The following is an 18,450-nucleotide window of genomic DNA, read 5'->3' as shown; positions in this document are numbered from 1 at the left end:
TGGAGAAAAAGGAACCCTCATACACTGTTGGTGGGAATGTAAAGTAGTACAACCATTATGGAAGAAAGTATGGTGGTTCCTCAAAAAACTGAAAATAGAACTACCTTATGACCCAGCAATCCCTCTACTGGGTATATACCCCAAAAACTCAGAATCATTGATACGTAAAGACATATGCATTCCCATGTTTATTGCAGCATTGTTCACAGTGGCCAGGACATGGAAACACACAAAGCTCTCTCTGTCTGATGGCCATTTTAGGATTTTAAAATCATTTTAACATAAAAATAATTTTCTTTTTCCAATAATACTCCGGTCTCTTTCTCTTATAAGTCATTTTTTTTTCCTCCTGTAAAAAGTCTCCCCTGCCCTGCCTTCTTGCATAAAGCACTTATTCTGTGCTGAAAGTGCCCTTGAGAGACCTAATGTGATACCGGGATGGAGGGTGGGGGCAGGGGCAGGGGAGGGCACGAGGAAGCTGTCCATCTAAGGTTCCGACATCCCCTCCCCTGGGCTGCAGCTCCTGCAAATCAGGACCACACCGGATGGAGGGAAAGGTGGAGAGACAGGCAACCTCAGAGAAGAGAGAAACCCCCGCCCCATCGTGGACGGAGGGCCCACATGACAGGACTTCATCCGACGGGACAGCTGCCGCACAGACACGGCTCCGGGAAACAGTGTTCGGATTTCAGAACCGCGCAGCTCATCGGTACCGACCGTCTCCGAACATCCTTTGCCAGAGCATCGGTAGTGTCTGACGTATGGGGGGAGGGGAAGGGAGCTTTCTCCTCTCCCTCCATCTATCAGAGCAGTTTGCTTTTCTTCTGGGTTTGGCACAGGTATCTTCTTCCCTCCCGTCTCAGCCATCAGAGACCTTCTGAATGGGACCCAGACCTCACACTGTCCAGGGGGTGGCTTCGTGCTTTCCGGGCTGCACGCCCCACGTGGGAACCGTACACCCCACCTCCGGTATGACTGTGTGTGTGTGTGTGTGTGTGTGTGTGTGTGTCTGTTTCAAACTTCTTGATGAGGACTACAAAAAAGTATAGGCTTCCGGGGCCAGGGATGAGTGGATTGCAAAGTCCACACCAATGCGTCACGCCCGCGCAGTTCTGCAGCGGACAGGGTGGAGTCTGGAGGGTGTCACAACCCCACCCGCGCTAACTGCTGGTCCGTTAGAATTCTTGCCTATCTTTCACACGCTGCATGTTTACTTCCGCAGATCTAGAACACACACCTGCAAGGGGGGAGACAGAGAGAGAGAGAGAGAGAGAGAGAGACCCTGTTATCTTCTGACACATGCAAAGATGCCTTCTGAGCTGAGCTTGGCTAATCACATGGCCCACCAATTGTGTTTTATAAATAAAGTTTTATTGGTACACAGTTATGAATGGTTGGAGCAGCTCTAACAACAGCGACCAGTTGCTGAGCAGCCGACCAACCCACCCCAAGTTAAGATTAACAGCAGGGAGGAGAAGAGCCAGGTCAAGGGCAAAGCCAGGAACTAGCACATTGGTAGTGTCTCAGCAGCTGTCACAGCCCAGGCCTCCAGTGGAAAGGCAGGTGACAATGACGACTCAGCACCTGAGCTTTGAGAACGTTGGGGGAAACAACAACATCCAGCCAGACCTCCCAGGGCCCCCTGCCTTGTGCTGAAGAAAATCTCAAAGGCTAGACATTTCATGGGACCCAAGAGACCTGTGGAAGGCAAGGTCGTGCCTTTATCAGCAGGACGTCCAGGTTAGGAGCAGAAACTTGGGGCTCAGACAGGAGCAAATTTCTCAACCTCAGTCCTTGGGTCTCACCTGCCCGGCTTTCCTCCGTTCCGCCCCACGCCCTCCACCCCTAGGAAAATCCCGGGTGCTGCTTACAGAGCCGTCGGATGCACTGGCGCCCACTTTGTCCCCTCGGGCGTTCCAGCAAACCTCGAAGATGCCGCCGGTGCCTCGGTAGCTGTGGACGAGACTTCCACACTGTAATGCAAAGGGTCATCACACATGACGTGATGGGGGCTCAGAACCCCACAGCAGTGCATGTGCACTCCACCCCCCCATGTGCTAGCACGGAAAGTCTCAAACACCGAGGAGCTAAAGCATGTTCGGCACACACTCTGGTGGCTGTAGAGACGTGTCTGTCAGACTTCCCACTACGCGAGTGTAGCTGATGTCTGACTGACTGCACACGGAACCCGCCTCCCCCCTTCGGCTGAGGACACACCTTCCACAGCCATTCTCAGACCATGTCTGATGGCGGTGAGGACACTAAGGTGGCGGGGGACTGGGATGGAGCCAGTCAACAATATTATACGTGTTTATGTATATAAAGAAGGCATCCACCTCACGCGGATTCAAGTGTGCTTTTAAATGTCTCGAAAAGATTTGTGATTTACAAGAAAAAAGTGAAAGTCATTTGATGGGTTTTTGACAACAGGCGGTACCTAATGACACTTGTCTAAGATGTCGCTTTACAAAGCACCAATCACTGTTTCTAGGGAGCAACTCAGCACAGAGACTGTTGCGTGTTATTCCTGGGACATGTGACTTAGCAGGTGGCCTTGTCTGGACTACAAGAGTCCACGCAGGACCGACCATGACTTTTCCCTCTCCAAGAGGATGATGTTCCTGTGAAGCCAACCCTGGGAAGCCTGAGGTCTCAGTGGACCTTGGCAGTTGACCTGGCTCATGCAATACCAAGCCCTGCCACAAGGGTCACGGGCTCAACACAAATGCGTCATCCCAGCCACAGGGAATGCGGAAGGTGGACTACATTGAACGGACAAAGAAGAGGCCTTGACTCCATCCCAAGACCCACAAAACAGGTCGCTGGCCACCTGCAGCGGCTCCAGCCACTTCTCTCTTCCATCAGCTGGACACCCGAGACCTGGCTGCCCAGCGTACGACTCTCCACTCTCCTGCTTCGCACAGAATCCACTCTTGAGAGTCAGAATTCTCTAGCCTGACTGGTGGTGGTGCAGCAGATAAGAGTGTCAGCCTGGGCCACTGAGGTCCCCGGTTCAAAACCCCAAGACCTCTGGCTTGATTCACCCCATCCCCCACCCCCGTCAAGTTACATATGAGAAGCAATCAATGCACAACTAGAGTGAAGCAACAATGAGTTGAGGCTTCTCATTCTCTCTCTCTTTCCCCCCCTCCCCCTTAAAAATAAAAGAATTCTCTCATCTTCAGGCGTGGGCAGAGATACCCACAGTGGCTGATGTTCAGAAAGGACTCGGGGGGATTACCTGGGTGTTCCAGATGTGCACACACTTGTCAAAGGAACTGCTGGCCAGGTACTTCCCGTCAGGGCTGAAAGCTACGCTGTAGACGGGCTCCTGGCGCTTGGTGAGCATGTGGGTGCACACGCCGCGCTCCACATCCCACAGCCGGACCGTGGAATCGAATGAAGCGCTAGAAATGACATGAGGAGACATCACCATGGAAGCACCATGCTTCCTTCCAGTTCCCCAAGATGGGTGGCACGCAGGGCTGGGCAAAAGGAGGTCTACAGCAGTGACCCTGTGAGAAAGAGGTTACTTGGAAAAATAGGCCTAGGCCAGGTTCATCCATTCCTGCCTTTTCTATGCCTATGGACGGTCAATGCTCCTGTAGGACATTTACTGCATTCCCTAAAATGGTCCCACAATTCAAAACACAAGAACTGATCGTTACCAACTGCACAACTGGGAATAATGGCAAGTGAAGGGAATAAAAGTTTTAACACAAGGGCAATGAAAATACAATCATACGCAAATATGCACTCATACTGCTGAGATCTGCAAGTTTCAGTTCTTCTCAATTTTGAAAGAACAGTACACGCTACAAAGCTGCTGCTATTGGACAGTCTTTCCCTCTACGGGGACCCCCGAGGCACTGCTACACCCCTTTCCGACTAAAAGGACAATGAATGTTCACACTGGGTACCAGGGGAGACAAAAGCAACCTCGCAAGCCATCAAAATGCGATTCTGATGTGTTCATTATCATCGTCATTCGCGTGGGTCTTTTGTGGTCTCAGGGTTCAGCCTCTCAGCTGATGCAGGAGTTCCTCCCTCCCAGTGCTGGCTAAGGAATGGCCTTGGGTCAGGCACTTTCAGCAACAAGGGTCCTTGCTGCTGGGCTGACTTTCTGGCCACTGCCATGTTACAGAGACGAGGGCAGGGTCCCTCTTGCTGACAGAACTGTGCCACCTGTCACCTCTCCCAGTAGTCCTTCTCTGCAGTGACACAGAATAAACCTACTGCTGCTTCCTGATAGGAAGGCATTCCCCTTCCCTCCAGTTCTGCCTTCTCCACTAAACACACCCCCACACTCGTTCTCATCATGGATTTCCAGACCCCTAAGTAGCCCACACACCCTCTGACTCACATCAGCTTGTTCTTGTAAACGTTCTTATGGATTCACAGGAGAGTGGAATGTTGGATCCTGAATGGGGGTCCTCTGAGCACTGGAACAGAACAGTTCTGTTGACTGCAGCCTAACGTGATGCAGTTTTGGGGAGGCCCCTGTGACCACATATAACCATGCTGCCCCAGACTGGTGCCTCAGAGGGTCACTATACAAATAGTTCGGACATAACTAGCTAAGGCTGGGGCACCCGCTACTGCCACTCAGAATTCTCACCACCTGCCCCTCCGCGCTGAATAAAGTAAACCAAGCCCAAAGCCTACGCTGAAATGTTTCCTTTTTGCGTCATAGTAAAACCCTTCACAGAGCAACGTGCCAGGCGCCTGGGCACACAGCCCAGCCCCCGACCGGCTTGGGGGTTAACAGGGTCCTTACCTTGAGTGGGTGTCACTCGATAGCTCTATCTCATGGTGCCCTTTCAAGGTGTGCTCCTGTTTGTATCGTTTGGAAGGGAGCTGACAATCACGACACACACTTTAGCAAAATTTTCTGTTCCCTTTGATACAAATAATGCTTACTGGTGACATTTCTGTTCTCTTGGATGCAAGGAACAGAAAAAGTTACTCTGTCAAGTAACTTTTACAGCCACGGTGAGCAAGGCTGTTTGAGGAGCCCAGGGAGACAGGGCCGTCTCCGGTTTACCTCGCTAGCATGATGTTGGAGTTTGGGTTGCTGGTGGCCGGGCCGGTCGGACCCCACTTGATGGTGTATATCTCTTTGCTGTGAGCCTGGAGGTCATGGACACACGTGTCCTGATTCATACTCCAGATCTAGAGAACACACGGGGGACAACGTAAGCCAACGCTGTTTCCGCAGCCGGGAACCACTCTACAGCAGTCATTCTGTGCATGTCCGTCAGGTCTGCGGCCCTCGGAAAGTTGACCGACCTGCGGGTCACTGCCCAGGTAGAGGGGTGGGCAAAATCCTGGGGGCACCAGTGGGAAGGCCACGGGGAAGGGGAAGGTCTCAGCATGATCCTCTAATGATCAACAGGAGTTAACTGGTGACAGCGAGCCACAGAGTAGCAATGGGGAGAATTCATAGTGTCAGGAAGAGCGTCTGTGACAAAATTCTCAGTCACAGCTGTGTGAATGCAGGACTACAGAGGTTGTCCAGGATCAAGCAGCCCACGCTTCCAGACCTCACTACCTTTAGTGTCATGTCATCGGAGCAGGATGCTAGCAACATCCCGGAAGGATCCCACTTGATGGCGTTGACCTCGTTCTGAAAGAGAGAGCAAAAGATTTTGGAAAGAAATATATAGGCCCCTAGAGTAGGTACCTCAGTGGTCCAGCACAGGGAAACAGCACCCCATCAGCTCAGCAGCGTGAACTTGCAGTTACAGGGGTAGAGAGGGGCACCACCCCAAACACATCCCTCTTCCTCCTCTTCTTACTCTGCCTTTTCCACTGATACTAAAGCACGGCCATCATATAAAAGTCCTAGGGGCTCTTGCACACTGCAGGGACCTGCTCCAGGAAGGCTACAAAGAGCCTCAGGTGCCTCCCCAAGGAATGTGATGAGATGTCAGCTGGCGCCTGAGCCTCCTGGACTGAATGGTGATGTTTTCCACCAAATTTAGGAAAACTGGCTATTTCTATTCTCCCTCTTTTGCAATCTGCTGTTAAACCAATCCATTAAGATATTCTTCTTTGTTTTTTTATTAAGATTTTCATTTCAGACATTATACCTCTCAGTTCTCAAATTTCCATTTGACTGTTGTTGGTTTTTTTAATTTTTTTTTATTTATTCATTTTAGAGAGGAGAGGGAGAGACAGAGAGGAGAGACAGAGAGAGAGAAGTGGAGGAGGAGCTAAAGCATCAACTCCCATATGTGCCTTGACCAGGCAAGCCCAGGGTTTCGAACCGGTGACCTCAGCATTTCCAGGTCGACGCTTTATCCACTGCGCCACCACAGATCAGGCTACTGTTGTTGTTTTTTTTAAAGAATATCGTTTTCCATCAGAGAGGGAATTAGTAAAATTATATATACATAACACAGAGATAGAGATAACAGAACAGCAAATCCCAGAGGGAAGTAGAGGAGGGAGTCAGGGAGAGGAAGGCAGTGGGGGTGAAATGGGGACATGTTGTTGGGGGGGTGTTATATTGAATGGGACACGTGAATCCCACTCAAAACAATAGATTAAAAAAATTAATAAAAAAGAATATAGTTTTCCTTTTTCTACAGACATTTCCCATCTGCTCACTCATTACAAGGATCTTTTCCTTTATGTCCTCATATGTTTGTCTAATAACTACAGTAAGTCTTTTCTCCAAAATCCAACATCTGGCTCATCTCCGAGTCTGTGTTTTCTCCCAAGCAGCAGCAAAGGGCTGTAAAAGAACTGGTCCGTAGTCCTCGCCACTTTTCATCCTAGACACAGAGGAGACGGCTCCGGCCTCCCAGCGCACTGTTACAAACTTGAGGCCCACAACGGAGACTTGCACTTACTGTGTGTCCTTGGAAGGTTTTGACAGGGCGGTCACAGCTGAGTCTGCAGACGTGAATACACATGTCTGTGCTACAGGAGGCGAAGGTGGTGTTGTTCTGCCAGTCCACGTCCAGAGCGGGCGCTGTGAGGCAGGGACAGAGGGAGGGCGGCTACATGTGCTAGCTGTGCACAGAGCTTGGCTGCTTTAGAACAAATCAGAGCACAGTCGAGAAGCCTGATCTAGTAACACGAGGAGAACAACTGTTCCCACTGGGAAACAGCCTCTTGTCCTGAACGACGTGAAAAATAAAATAAAACCTGGACCTTTCTGACCCAGGGAGAGGACAGGGATCCAAGTATCAGACAGCTAAACTACAGGTGACATGCTTTCTCCACGCGGAAGAAACACGCGATCTGTGGTCTCCCAAGGCCAGTGGATGGTAAGCCCTTCCCTGCAGCCTTGCAATGCTCAGGGAAACAGCGTATTCCGCTGAGAGATGTTATAAATGAACGCTTAAGGTGAAAAGTTTTGGCAGCACCTTATTGATGTTCATCTTGGACAGGTGACTCTCTTAAAAAGAAAAATAAAGCCCCCGAATCCAGAGTTCTCCTCGAGACACACATTCCCGTGTCACAGGAGTCGGCACGCCTGGTGTAACGTGCTCAGAACATGTCACTCAAACTCTGTGAACAGAAAGGCAGGAACGGTTTTGACTCTCACGTCAAATGTGAGGGAAACCCACTAGACTGACCGGCTACCAGCTGTGACGGGCAGAGACGTCTGTCACAGAGATGACAGACAGAGGTCCAAATCTGTAGACTGGTTCGGCAGGGGCTCTGGAAAGTGTCAACGGGGAGGGACTTCTTAACAGGTGCGGGGCTCTCATTACAGCGCGACAGAAAATGTTCTGTCCCTCGAATTGGGACCTTGCCCATAGTCTGTCTGTCCCCCGAGGACTCATGGCCCCTGCTTGGAGCCGTCACGTGACGCTGAGACAGGGCTGTGCTATGTCGGGAAGTCCTTGGGGTCTGCCCTCCCTCAGGCACCCCAAACTACCCATCAGCAACGACTCTGTCCCCTTGCAAATGCACATCAGGGACACGTGATCTAACAGTGCACGCTCACCCCACACATTTTGTGTGTCTCTCTGCATGGAAGACACGGCCTGTGGCCTCTCTGTTACTTCTGACAGTCTTTACTGCGGGGGTGGCTGGCTGTCTCTAGGGGAAGAGGCTGCACCTAATGACAGCGTGTGTCACACAGAGTGTGGGGTGTCCAGTGGGAGTTTGCAAAACCAGTGTCCCTAGACCACTGCAACTCCATGGGGGCAGGAGCGACCTCAGTACACAAAGGGCCGTGGTTAGCTGTTATGCATCTGTGCACTGGTCCGGCTCTCTCGGGCTGCGTCTGGGAATTCGGATTGCCAGAAGGTTCCCACCGTTCCTTAGCTGGTAAGAATGGCTTCCGAACTGAAGCTGTACAAACAACATACTCTAATCTGCTTTCTGGCTAGGAGCCTGGAATTGGGGTACAAGCCAGGCAGGGAGCGCCGAGGGGACCAACCCCCATCACAGTCCTGGACACCAGCTCTCTAATGAGCTTCCCTGTCGGCCGACCCTCCACGTTGGCCTGTCCTGGGCAGTGCCGCAGTGGAGACCCCTGGACATGCTGGATTTTGTCCTGTGTGCCTGTCCTCATCTTGGCTGGCTTCAGTGACCAGCTGAACCTGGGTGGGGTCTCAGGGACCCCCAACACAGCTGCCATGAAATTGCAGGAAAAAAAGAGAAGGCCACACCGGCCCTGTGACTCCTTCCCTGCTGTGTTTTCAACGTTCAGGTGCTGGGGACACTGGACCTTGCAAACCTTGGAGCACCGCTCACAGTGAATGGGTTTCCACCCGCCAAGCGAGAGTCCACGGACATGGTCCTCCGAGCATTCACAATGACTCAACAGGACATTTCATAACAGACTCTGAATTACTGTTTCCAAATTACAAAACTAGAACCAAACTCACCAGAATGAAACGGGAACTGCTGCTTGGCCTCCCCTATGTGGGCATCCCAAATTATGGTTGTCTGCGCTCTGCAAATCAAAAAGAAATCGTCAGTAACTACTCTCCTCACCAAGCTTTCTGTAGACACGTTTATCGTGCAAGAAAAGGTAGTCAGGTCCTGGCCGAGTAGCTCAGTAGGTTAGAGGATTGTCCTAATACACAACATCATGAGTTCAATCCCCAGTCAGGGCACATACAGAAATCAACAAGGAATTAATAAATAAGTGAAACAACAAATCAATGGCTTCTCTCTCAAATGAATCAACAGTTAAATTTAAATAAGGAAAAGCAGCGAACCCCTATGTCTTTCAAACTAACACTGTGCACGGAAAATACCATGTGAGCCACACAGGGAATTTTATGTTCTAGTAAGCCCTCTAAAAACAAAAAAGAACAAACAGTTTCACTGCAGTATGGCTGAAATATTATCGTTTCAACATGTAACCAACATGTGTCTGTCAATGAGATACCTGGTACTCTTTGTTGTCTGATCTGTGGAACCCCCCGCCCCACCACCCCGTTACAAGCTGAAAAACCCATAATGGAGCTCATCCAAGTGTCTTCCTGGCACTCTGCAAATGAAGAGTTGAGGGAGAAATGTCCATTTCTGCAAACTCCCCTGACAGTCGCTGCCCCAACTGGGGACAGCAGACATGTTACTCTTGGGTGAGGCCCTCCAGACTGGTCCACAAATAAGGAGAAAATGGCCTTTCCCCCTTGGAAGACAAAGCAAATCTTGAGATCTTCTGAACCTACGATGTTGGGGAGACAGGGAAGTGCCCAGAGACAGCTCAGGGAACACCCCTGGACCTAACATCTCAATGAACCGGAACTTTCCACATTCTGGGAAACTGTATACCCCCTGGTCAATGTCAATTAATGCTCTCATTTAAAGAAGAACCGATTATGAGCTGTGTTGACCGTAGAAATTTTCTGAGGAAAGTATGGGGGCCGTATCTCTGAAACCTGGTTCTCTGCATTCTGGCTTAGCTTCATACCAACCAAAATCTTTAATTCATTTGTTTGGTGGATTGAACACTTTTTTTTTTTTTTTTCTTAAATGAGAAGCAGGGAGGCAGACAGACTCCCGCATGCGCCCAACCTGGATCCACCCGGCATGCCCACCAGGGGGCGATGCTCTGCCCATCTGGGGCGTTGCTCCGTTGCAACCAGAGCTATTCTAGTGCCTTAGGCAGGGGCCATGGAGCCGTCCTCAACGCCCGGGCCAACTTTGCTCCAATGGAGCCCTGGCTGCGGGAGGGGAAGAGCGAGAAGGGGGAGAAGGAAGGGAAGAGTAGCAGATGGGTGCTTCTCCTGTGTGCCCTGGCTGGAAATCGAACTCGGGTCTTCCACATGCCGGGCTGACGCTCTACCACTGAGGCAACTGGCCAGGGTCTGGATCAAACACTTTTAAATTTACTTACTGGGACACATCTGGCACTAGAAAAAATATACAAATTCACAATTCTGGTGCAATTTCACGTTCTGCATCAGTAATTGTATAATTTTATTGATGTTTACGTTGAATTATATAGCCCAGACAATGGAAAACATTAAGGAGCAGAAAAGCTGGTAAGACTCTGAAATATACTTTCACCCCTTGGGGTAAGCCCCCACTGAAGGTCAATGCCAACGTAGCCGTAAACTACAATTTCTGCCTACGTATTCTTTTCTAGAACATTATTATTATTTCTTTTGTGGTTGACCAATGAAGGCAGACAGTGCACAACTTCAAACATGCACGTTCCCTGACCACACAGCTCAGTGGTAGACAAAGTGGGGTCAGGTAGAAAATGAGAAGTGAGGCCCTGGCTGGTTGGCTCAGTGGTAGAGCGTCGGCCTGGCATGCAGAAGTCCCAGGTTCGATTCCTGGCCAGGACACACAGGAGAAGCGCCCATCTGTTTCTCCACCCCTCTCTCTCTCCTTCCTGTCTGTCTCTCTCTTCCCCTCCCGCAGCCAAGGCTCCATTGGAGCAAAGATGGCCCGGGCGCTGAGGATGGCTCCATGGCCTCTGCCTCAGGCGCTAGAGTGGCTCTGGTCACAACAGAGTGACGCCCCGGATGGGCAGAGCATCGCCCTCTGGTGGGCATGCCGGGTGGATCCTGGTCAGGGGCATGTGGGAGTCTGTCTGACTGCCTCCCTGTTTCCAGCTTCAGAAAATTACAAAAAATAAAAATTAAAATTAAAAAAAAAGAAAATGAGAAGTGAATATAAAAGCAGCCCAAGACAACAGGAGGTGAGGACAGAAAGAGCTCTCCCAAGAAAACAGTGGGAGTTTTGCACACGGGTCCGTAGAGCAATGTGACACACTCAAGAGATGACGTGCTATCAACAAACGGTAAGGTCACGTCACAGCCAGGAGAACCGACAAGCACAACACGGTTCTGCTGGGTGATGACGGGGAAGCAGGAAGCCTTAGATTTCAAAAAACCCCTGTTGTCTAGAGATTCAAGATGCCATTTAAGCCAACACTCACTTTGTCTACGCCGGCACTCAAAATGTAGTTCCCCTTTTTGTTCCACTTCAAGGCAAAGATGGGACCTTTGTGCTGGCCCAAGGTGCTGGCCAGGTTACCTGGTGGTTAGTCAAACGACAATAATAAACACGTGAACTTCAAAGCCACGGTTGGCCCACTCCACGTTCTTGCACCAGAGCCCCGCTCGTCGGACCCCAACACCAGGGAGGCTGGACTTACCATCTTCCGTCCATATTCTTGCAAAACCGTCGTAGGAACCTGTCGCCAACAAAGTCCCATCACTCTGCGGGCAGGAAAGAGACAGGCCAAGAGACACAGCTTAGTAGGGGCAGCTCTGACCCTCCGCAGACGACCTCTTATCCCAGGGCTAGAATAATCTTCCACCAAGAATCAGTGCCCTGTTAAGACTTATCAACTCTAGCCCTGGCCAGCTGGATCAGTGGAAGAGAGTGAGCCTGGCATGTGGAAGTCCTGGGTTCGATTCCTGATCAGGGCACACAGGAGAAGTAACCATCTGCTTCTCTTCCCTTCCTTCTCCCCCTCTCGCAGCCAGTGGCTTGACTGGTTCAAGTGTGGTCTCAGGTGCTGAGAATAGCTTGGTTGATCTGAGTGTCAGCTTCAGGCACTAAAAATAGCTTGGCTGATTTGAGCATCGGCCCCAGACTGGGGTTGCTGCATGGGTTCAGGTTGGGGCACGTGTAGAAGTCTGTGTCTCTATCTCCCCTCCTCTCACTTAAAAAAAAAGGAAATACCACAGGAAAAGTTACAATGAGGCTGGAGAGACTTTTCTGAGGTTTGGACAATGTGTCCACGTGGAGAATAGAGTTTGTGAGGAAATGATGGAACAGGCAGAAACACTCCAAAGAGCGAGAGAAATCAAAAGAAGTTAGAAAGAGGGGTGTGTCCCACATGTGTGCACACATAACCCTGTGACACAACTCCGTGAGCACTCAGAAACAAAGCCCCCATGACCGAGCCACCCCAGGGTCCCCCATGGCAGTCCCTGCGTTCCACTGTTGGCTGTCGGGGAGGAGGGCCATGCTTACGTTCCAGTGCAGCGAGGTCACGTCTCTGTTACTGGGGATGTCGTGTCCCCCTTCTTGGATACAGTGCCGCAGCAGGAGCTGGGTGGAGGCCCCGTTGCTGTTCTCACTGAGGATTCATATCAGAGCCGTGGAGTCTACGAACTGCAGGGGGAAGTACATGGCACTCAGCATACCTTTCGCTCGCTGTTTTTACTTTCTCCTTCCCCTCTTTGTAACCCGAGGCTGCAGCTGACGGGGCAGAGGCCAGATAGTAGCCCAGGGCACAGTCTGTTCTGGTGTGTGGCGCCAGGTGACCTGGGGGGAGAGGCCAGCCATAAACCCAAACCCAGGCATGTTACGTGTTTTATCCTCACTGGGTTTTCTCCTCCCCATCTCTGCTGCACCGAGTAATTTTAAACATCGGCATTAATCTCCACCCCAGGGAGGAAACTGCTTGGCACCAGGACTTCTCAACAATTTGACCACAATCGGAGGCCCCATGGGAGGGCCACGGTGGGTGGGTGCCCCACACCATGGTCAGCACACCTGGGAGGAAGCCCCAGGCAGGTCATGGAGCACGTGCTCGGTGAGGTGGGACTCAGACAAGAGCAAGAGCACGGACCCCCACTCCCCGGAGCGCCCCCAGCCTGACGCCCTCACCCGGAAGCCAGGAGGTCGCTGGCGGGGTTCCAGGCACAAATGAACACCTCGGACTCGTGGCCGCGGAGGACCGTGGCCTTGCTGGGCGGGATCTCCACGTCCCCATCTATCTCCATCGGTTTCGAGTGGTTATCTGTCACAGGAAGCGGGAAACGTCATTGCCGGGGCTCCTCGGGCTTACAAACAGGTTTTTTAAATACGTTTCATTTATTTAAATACAGGGTGGGGCCAAAGACGTTTACTGGTGAGAAAGTTTACTCTTGTATTACTATTTATTGTCACATTATTTGTTGTGTATGAACAACTGTAGACCTACTTTGCCAGCCCCCACCCCACACTGTGTGTTATGTTTATTTCAAATTTGATAGAGGGATAGCAACAGTTACTCCTTATATGTAGGTGCAGGGTGACGTCCGACAGCCACGGCATGAGAGGGGGCAAAGGTGACAACAGCCAGGTGTCTCCTGAGCACTGCCCCCAGGTCCCTGTTCACCTGAGCAGATGAGGCATTTTATCCCATGCAGCCTTCTGAGGGGTCACCTGGTGATCTTGAGGGCTCCCGAGGGTGGAGCCACGCTCTCAGAAGTCCCTGCACCCTCCACCCCCACATTCGCACATCCTTGTTTCCTTGGGACACATGTGCACAGTGTTCACACACTCCTACACCTGCATACACTCCTGTGCATGACACACATGCAAACATATGCACGCACACGCACTTTGTGAACTCAGAACCCTTAGCAGTCTCTGCATGTAGGAGCAGCAGAGGAGCTGCAGGCAGGTGCTCTGGGTAAAAGCTTGGCCCTCTGACCAATCTGTCCAACACTGTCCAGTGGTCACCTAAGGAGGACTTGCCTTCCGGGAACTAGCTGAGACCAAGTCAGACGGCACACACTGTCCTGGTGCCTGCTTGGTAACCGGGAGCTCCTCACTTACACCAGGATTTACCCCAAACCCTCCACCAGGAAGGCTGGGTGGGGACTGGGTCCCGCACTGGGAACACTGTATGCCGGACGGTGACCACGCAGTGCGGGTCCCTGCGAGCTCACAGGGAGGCACAGCTCCCTAAACCTGAGGCTGTGTGAGTAAAGAACGCCGTGTCTCAGATTTCAGAGGAAGCCTGGGGTGGGAAGCCTCTCGGGCGGAGGGACACACATGTTCCAAAGGAACCAGAGACGACTGTGCCGCAGGCAGACCCCGGTGGAGCCTTTGGCCCTGGGACGCCGTGAGAAACCACCAGAAGCCCTCCCAGGCCCGGGAGGCTGCGCTCACTGACCACGTGGGCTCCGTTCTCCTCCCCGTTCACCGTGGCCTCTCTTTTCTTGGTGGGTTGGGCTGGGGAACAGCCGCCAAGGTCGCCGTGGCTGCTGCTGAGCGAGCTTCTCCCGGAAGGCCTGCTGCCGCGTCTGCACCACGTCGGGCATCACAGCGTCGATGAGGGACAGGGACTCTATGGGGCGGCCGTCAAACACTGTGCCATCCTGGGGAGAGAGCCACGGGGCAGCCGTCAGCCTTGCGGCCCCTCAGGGGACGTCTGCACCCCGGGCAGAGGGGCGGAGGCCGGCACGGAGCTCACGGCCATGCCAAGGGCGTCTGCCCGGGGGGTCGGGAGTGGTGGGGGTGAGCACTGCTGCGGGACAGGTGTGTGATGGCTGTGCTCAGCGTGGGACCCACACCACACTTGGTGCGTCCCAGACATCAGAGCTCTGTCACCTTATTCCATGGAAAAGGTGCTGTCCCTGACCCAACGACTCCTTGGTTGGTGAGGGGCACTGTGCCGTGCCAGGGGGCTTGGGCAATGCCTGGAGACCACTCTGGTTGTCACCACCGGGAGAGGAGATGCTGCTGACATCTACCTGGTAGGTGTAGACCAGGGACACTGCTCACACCCTAGTGTGCACAGGACACCACCCCTCACACAGAATGTTCTGACCCCCAATGTCAAGAGTAACAAGGCTGAGAAAACTGCTCAGTTGCCAGGACAAATGTGGGAGTAACTACCCCTCTGTGCGGGAGGGGGGGGGGAGAGAGAGAGAAGAAGAGAGAGAGAAGAAGAAGAAGAAGAAGAAGAAGAAGAAGAAGAAGAAGAAAGAGAGAGAGAGAGAGAGAGAGAGAGAGAGAAGAAGAAGAAGAAGAAGAAGAAGAAGAAGAAGAAGAAGAAGAAAGAGAGAGAGAAAGAGAGAGAGAGAGAGAGAGACCTGCACCATGGAGAGCTGACTGCTAGGACACCTCTCTGTCTCACTGGATAAAATGCATCCTGGCTGCCTTACTTGAGAAATCAGGAATGAGGAAAAGACACAAGTCCCAGCTAAAGAGGAAGTAAATGAACCATCACCCCGACTAGCAGCTGGTCACAATTATGTGGAGTAAGGAGAGGCAATCTTACAGTAACACAAAACGTGTAAAAAAGGAGCAGGTCAGCTGTGAGCCACTCTCATCCCTGGTTCCGGCCAACACTGACCAACTGGTGAGCATGCCTGTCTCCAGGTCACCTGCCTTCACCACATATTCACGCCCCAAAAGGTGACTCCTTTGCAAAGAGCAGGGACTGTCCACAGCCATCAAAACGCATCCTAGTTTAAACTCTAAAAGCACATCTCACTCGTAACAGCAGCAAACCTAGCTGACAGGGTCTCTCACTGTCTTCTGCACAGACAGGAAAGGTATGAAGGGTGTGCAACATGCAAGGGACAGAAACCAGGGGGTGGGGAAACCGAGTCACAGCCTCACACGCGCTGAGCGCTGGCAGGAGTCTGGGAGGAGGTGGCTGCTGTCCTTGTATCGCTTGTTTGTTTTGTGGAAGAATCCCGGACATCCAAGGTAAGAAAGGAAGAGGTTGCCACGGTCAGGGAAGAAATTGGCAGGAAGTCAGGTGCCTTATAAAGATGCAGGTTTCTGGGAGATGTCACGGGAACGCACGTGACAGAACACAGGACCCATTGCTCCTGTGACTCTAAAGCTGAAGAGAAAGTGGAAGGAAATGGGAGGCAGGAGACAGGATGAGAGGAAAGTCTGGGAGGTCTGAGGAGATGCGCTCCAGGCAGGTGAGACCCGTGAAAGGGGTCACTCAAGGGCAGGACACTTGGACATGTGGTGCCGTGAGCACACAAGGCATCAGCCATGTGGGAAGAGTCATGATCGGATACAGGGAAAGCCCGGGGTACACACGTGTGCGGAGTCACAGAGAGAGAAAGCATGGAATACGTAACAGGGACTCGGACAAAGATGCCGAGGGTGGCATGAAGGTCACTGGAGGTCCTGGGCACCTTTCCGGGAGGATCCAAAGAGCAAAGCTGAGGGCATGGGTGGAGGGGTGGACCGGGAGTGGTGACAGGAGCTGTTATAAACCAGAACTTAAAAAAGAACCCACTAATGTAAAACTGGCTCAACAATGCACAGAGCCCCAACCTACAGACGGAGAGGGGACACAGGCAAATTGACCCCATTTCTAATTTGTAATTCTGGTCCTATTGTCTTACTTTTTCTACAACGAGCATGAAAATCAGCCTGTCACTTGGAATGCTCTCGAGCACAACAGTTATTCCCTCTCCTCCCCCGATGCACAAGACAGCTTTCCCTGGGACATGTCTCAGGGTTTCTCGGGGTCCCTGTGTCACTGGCCAGTGCAGAAAGCAGAGAGGAGCCCTCTCCTGTCAGTGTGCATGTGCATAGCGACCACCCGCGCTGAAGCTAACAAGCAGGTATGTTTTCAGAGTTGGGGACACGTGGGATGTTGTGATGATCGGTCCGCAGCTGGCCAGCTGTGTATGTGCAAAACACTTTGTGTGCAAAACACTCAGAGTTTGCCCCCTGTGAATCCAGAGGACCCCCACCCCTCATCTGGTAAATTACTGACCCTGTAGAAGACCCCAGGCCTGGTGTGCAGGACTGAACCCGTCTGCCTGGCCCTGCAGGTCCCTGGGACATGGGGGGCAGTGAGAGGCTGAGTCTCTGCTCTGCCTGGGGGAGGGGTGCATGTACCTCGTTGATGCTGATCTCGGCCTCCACATACTGCAGCCCCTTCTGCAGGATGGAGATGAGCGCGACAGGCGGCACCAGTGTCCTGTTGATGTTCGACTGGCTGATGTGGCTCTCGATGCCGAATGTGAAGGCCGAGTGGGAAAAGCCTGTGGTGAGACAGGGAGGACAGGCGGGAGGCTGCAGGTGGACGCCATGCCCACGGGGCCCGAGTGGTGGTGGTGGCATCGCTCATCTCAGCCAACAAGGATGCCCAGCTGCAGACAGGGCAGGGGTGACGTGAGTGGGAACGGGGGCGTGCACAGGATGGAAAAACGCCTTGGAGGGTACAGCCGGCTCAGCACTATTTGTAGCTAAACAGCACAGAGCCTGCTCCCTTTCCTGCAACCACAAGCCAATGGCTGGCTTTCTCCTGGGTCCCCCCACCCCCACTGCATCCAGAAGCTAGGCACTGAAATCTCTAGGACCCCTGGTCTGGCTGCGGTACACACAGGTCTCAGCTGAGAACAGGGGCTGGCAGGTGCCCGCTGAGTGTCTGACACAGCCAGGAATCCTAAGAAAAAAGAGGCTATACAGTATTCTGGGCTGGTCATTGTGGCCGAGCCTCATGTTTCCAAAAAGCTGGGAGTTCTCCCTTGGCTGGGAGATGCTGGCTCTCCCTTTTCTGTCCCTCACAGTCACCGATGGCCTCCACAGCTAGCTACTGGTAAGGGCCATGCCCAGCCAGTCACTGGGTGCACAATAGTACAGTCCTGGCAGGAGAAAGGGGACGGCTACAGCAAGTGCACACAATGCCTGTGTCTAGAAGGGAGCAACTGGCCAGGCAGGGAAGCAGGAGCTGCTGGGGGCCCATCAGGGAGCGCGGGCGATTCGGAACCTGTAACGACCTTCCTCGTGGAGAGAGCTAGGGGCCTCCCACAGCTGGAGGTCTAGGCCATGGCAGGAGCCCTCTGCAGACAGGTAACCCAGCCTGGTGCAGCTTAGTACCCGCATTGGTCCTGGGGCAGCCACAGGTGCATGGGAGCTTGCAATCCCTGTAACCCATTGTGGGGGGGGGCCTGACAGGGGTCTGGGGGCCGTGTGAGTATCATGGAACCCCTGTGCCCAGCTCCCTGGCCTCACATGAGCTGGGGCCCAGGCAGTCGCACTGAGGGACCAGGGCTCCTGCGGGACACAATGGGTGCCCCTTCTAAGCCCCGGCCTGCAGGCGCGAAATACGCTTCTCCCACAAGGCGGGACCCTCTCAGCCTCTGTCAGCATTACCAGCGGGGTGTGCTTCCACGCCCTCTTTGCCAGCCCCTCCCCTGTGGGGTCCTGGGAACCCCACTCGTAAGCTGTCTTTCCTGTGGGCATGTTCTCATTGCCCCTGGCTCATCCGACCTGCTGCCGGTGGGTCGCATGGGGTCCTCAGGGCATCTG

At 52.7% G+C, this 18,450-nt stretch overlaps 1 pseudogene; it reads right to left on the bottom strand.

Annotated features, from left to right (window-relative positions):
- Positions 1-246: 246 nt before the first annotated feature.
- On the bottom strand, positions 247-17,127 carry LOC136386861 (F-box-like/WD repeat-containing protein TBL1X; annotated as a pseudogene).
- Between the last annotated feature and the right edge of the window lie 1,323 nt (positions 17,128-18,450).

This window comes from Saccopteryx leptura, unplaced genomic scaffold, assembly GCF_036850995.1.
Source record: "Saccopteryx leptura isolate mSacLep1 unplaced genomic scaffold, mSacLep1_pri_phased_curated manual_scaffold_18, whole genome shotgun sequence".
Lineage (NCBI taxonomy): Eukaryota > Metazoa > Chordata > Mammalia > Chiroptera > Emballonuridae > Saccopteryx > Saccopteryx leptura.
Note: the sequence above shows the minus strand (reverse complement) of the source record. Positions and strands in the feature narration are given on the sequence as shown.